The sequence below is a fragment of the Electrona antarctica genome, assembly GCF_951216825.1.
Source record: "Electrona antarctica genome assembly, chromosome: 7".
In the NCBI taxonomy this organism is placed as follows: Eukaryota; Metazoa; Chordata; class Actinopteri; order Myctophiformes; family Myctophidae; genus Electrona; species Electrona antarctica.
The window spans coordinates 37,404,300-37,408,575 of NC_136812.1; positions in this window are offsets into that span (position 1 = coordinate 37,404,300).

Below are 4,276 nucleotides of genomic sequence, written 5' to 3' on the forward strand. Positions count from 1 at the left end.
ATTTGAGGTTCGGGGGGGCGGGTACCGTCCTGAAGTCGGCTCTTCGGTGCTACTGAAAATTTCTGACGAGCCGAAATCATTTCGGCACTACAGCGCCGAAACAGCGGTAAAATAGGAGTATGAATCGGCCCTAAGTATGAATTAGGCATAACTCTATGATCTATCCCAATAACCTAAACCATACATGGGCAACTGGCGGCCCGGGGGCCACATGCGGCCCCCATCTTCACTTAATGAGGCCCTCATGTTAATATCAGAAATACTGATATATTATTGTTTTGCAAATGACCCGCTTCAATTACTTCAGTCTAAATTAGTAGCTTAATGAATGTAATTGTCTTTTTTTATGTCCAATGTATTCATATTTAGTTCATAAAGTTAACATAACTATAATTAAAGGCATTTTAAATTTAAAAAATATATACTTTTCAGGATTCCAATTCAAAAATAGCAAATAATTATTCAGGATTTCAATACAAATAGTAGCAAAAATAGCTGATCTATACAAGCTCAAAACGCGTCGCATCGCGGCGCGTTTTGAGCTTGTAGGTTGTAGCTTGGAGCTTGTAGGTTATTTTTGCTACAACAGTAATATGCAATGTGGCCCTCTGGAGTTAGTGTGGGAATATAGTGGCCCTCTCCATCGTCAGTTGCCCACCCCTGCCCTAAACCCAACCCTCTTCTCACCACATTATAGCCTCAAACAACATGATACACCCTGGAATGGATGAGAACGTTTTCATGTGTGAGCGCTGCATGGGGCTTGGTTTGGAAGTGGAGAGCAGGCAGATGTTTTGTCGAGACACCATAACATTTGAAGTGGTTTCACAGAGGGTACGTGACCCAAAGAGCCAGAGGTTTTTTTATCAAGTGCCAAGGTTAGGGCGGCTGTGGCTCAGGAGGTAGAGCAGGTCGTCCAATGATCCATGGGTCGGCGGTTCGAATCCCGGCTCCTCCTGTCTACATGTCAAAGTGTCCTTGGGCAAGACACTGAACCCCAAATTGCTCCCGATGTGCTGGTTGGTACGTTGCATGGCTTCCGCCGCAATCTGTGTATGGGTGAATGTAATGCACAATCTATGTAAAGCGCCTTGGATAAAGGCGCTATATAAATGCACCATTATTTGCATTTAATTTAATTTATTTGCATTTAAATGGTAAATTTACCATTTACCATTTAAGGTTAGCTAACAAGCGTTCAAGGTTGTACTTTACTTTGTTACATTACATCTTGTGTACAGGACAGGTACATAAGAGTAAAACTTATTTTCGTTTGGCTTCCTTCAGATGCATGCTGGCTAGCGTTTTCCTTTGTCCTGTTTCGCTCTGGTTGACTGGTTCTTATCAGTTCGTTCATATATCTGATTGTTCATGGAAAGAAGCTTTTTTGCAGTCTATTACCACCAGTAGCTTTGATACTGTGAAACCGTTTTCCAAGCGGCAGCATCTCAAACTCAAACAGTCTGCGGTTGGGATGGCTTGAAATTCAAGCCATCCCAACCGCAGACTGTCCTTGAATCCTTCCATGATTCCTCAAACGCCCAGTTGAAGAGAGCTCTTCATATGATGATAGTGAGTGTGTCATCACCTCAAGTATGAGCTGAGTCAAGTAGTTCGCGGACGTTTTCAGGTCAAGGAGCACCAAGTAGATTGTGTATTTGGCTGTGGACCCCATCTGAAAAGATTTATTTGTTTTGTTATGATTTTCTTTCAATGTTTTATTTTATTCTTTAAAATTAGCAGATCTACAAGCTCACAATGCATCACACCCGTGACAACAGTGTTGTTTGATCTGCTATTTTTAACAGCCTAAAAAGAAATTAGGGTTATGTGGTTAAACTGATTTTGATACTATATTAACTCATTTTCCTATGGACCCTACTGAAACCCCCCACCTGAACCCCCCTTGAGAAAACCAGTGAGCTATATCATGAGTTCATGTCATGACACGTAGAAGCGCTATATATGACACATTAGTGCTCAGATAGGTGACCCAGCTATAATGAAGATGTTAGCACTGAGCTGGATGGATCGACACTCATTAGCACTAGTACCCGTTTAGCATAATGAAGCTAAGCTATGGCCCCTCATTTAGCCACACAATAGAGCTACATGACTAAAACAGTGTGAGCCTTTCATTATTCATTTTGCAAATAGCCTTGAGTTGACCATCACCATAATAGACACACGGTCCTTGTATTTGAGAGAAATCATGTTGACACATGCCTGATACTGCTGAATGATGTCGCAGCTGCACATGAGATTACATGAACACATGCACACAGCTACAGTAAAGCTGTTACTGTTCTCTTGCAGCAGCGTATTATCTGCTGCTATTTGAACTGCCAATACCATGCATTGCCATTTCTTACAATTTACAATTTACAATTTACAATTTACAATTTAGGCATTTAGCAGACGCTCTTAATCCAGAGCGATTTACATTAGGCAGGAACAAAAGTATGGGAATACATCACATATATAAAATGCATTTATCAAGAAACATGCGTAAGCTAAGAACGTAACTAGAACATATCTATATAATGACACTATACATATTAACTATACATATATATACTATACTATGCTATACGTATGTACTATGATGTGCTATGACTATATACAATGCAATTATTGTGCTGTCTACATGACATGCTATAAGTCTGTTTCAAATGCTATCTAAGTCTAAAAAGTGCTATCTAAGGGGGTAGGATAAGTGCTATGGGCCATGATGGAGTCTGAAAAGGTGGGTCTTCAGACTACGGCGGAAGATTGGGAGTGATGCTGCAGTTCTGATTGCAACGGGGAGTGCATTCCACAGTTTTGGGGCCAGAAGGGAGAAGAGTTTCTAACCATGTATGTACATTGTACGGTGTACGCTATGCATGTATCGGTATGCATGTATTGTTTTTTAGTTTTATGTCTTATGACTGTTTCCAAATTTTTCGAGACAAAAAAAACACAGGAGGCATAACATGACACAAATGACAAAAAACAAACTAACAGTAGAAAAAGAGGTCATGGTACAGTCAAATTATAGGCCTCAATAACAACAAAAACAAATGTTTAGAAGATATAAGACTCTAGAAAATGCAACTGTTTCACACTATTCACAAATAGGTATATCTTACTCTACTCATAACTATTATATAGATTTTGAATATATTAACTGTTTTCCTTCCCTTTCATGAAATCTACAAATGATGGGAGCTTGTACAAAAAAATAATTGTCACTATATTTGAAATAGGGCTTAAATAGTTCATTCATAATGTACCTTTTCCCTTCCTAAAAATGTCGTTGAGTCTAAGAATGTAGTGGACTGAGACTGAGAAAAAAATACAGTCCTGTATTGTGCTTCATTACTGTCCACCACGTCACAAACATGTGTGTGCTCTCTGCAGCGCGTAGGCTATCCTTGAGTGATGATGAAGCGCCCTCGCTCGCTCTCACTGCTGATGATCTCTGCGGCTGAGGCTGAGCGAGTGCGTCACAACCTTCACCTTCCCCGAGGCTTTTGTGAGTGGACGGAAGTGGAGGGAAGACACGCAATTAAAATTGCATAATCAACATAGAAGGTATACGACACAACAGAGCAGGTCTGAGGGGGCTGAGCAGTGTCACTCACACCGAGGTGACAATAGCAATGGGACATGCATCTCTTGAGATGGAGTGTGTGGAGCATACAGGGAGAGGGGTGGAAGGGGGGGGGGGGGGGGGTGCTGTATCCATTGAGGACAGTGGAATGTCAAGTTAATTAGGGGTTGAATTCTTGTCCCTCGTGGGCGTCTTTTCTGAAGGATGTGCATGTTGACGTAGGGGTGAGGACTGATTTCCTGAGAAGGCGAATGGAAGTGCTCCGCCTTTTTACCTAGGAGAGGCGAGAGGCATATGGCCATCACCTACCCCCTCAGGGCCTCAGGACACTACAGTTATTTGTGGGAAGAGAGAAACTGGCACTATCTAGTAGACTAGGATGGCCCCCGGGGGTAATAGCTTTTCAAGCTTCGGTCACCTGTTTATCACGTCTGTGATAGATGCTTGTCATTCTCGTCGGTTGTCATTGTTCAAATGGCAGAGTCGTGAGCATTTTATTTGTGTCTTTAGTGGCTTTGTGGTGTTCCAAGAGGCAGTGTTTATCATGATGAGGTTATGGGGTCTTCATCAGCTGAAGCAGTCATGCTTGACAGAAAACTTGACGTATCCATCAAAGTATTTTGTCTGTTTACACTCCGTTACTGCTGTACTGGTCTTTATGCACAAACGTATATGTCTGAT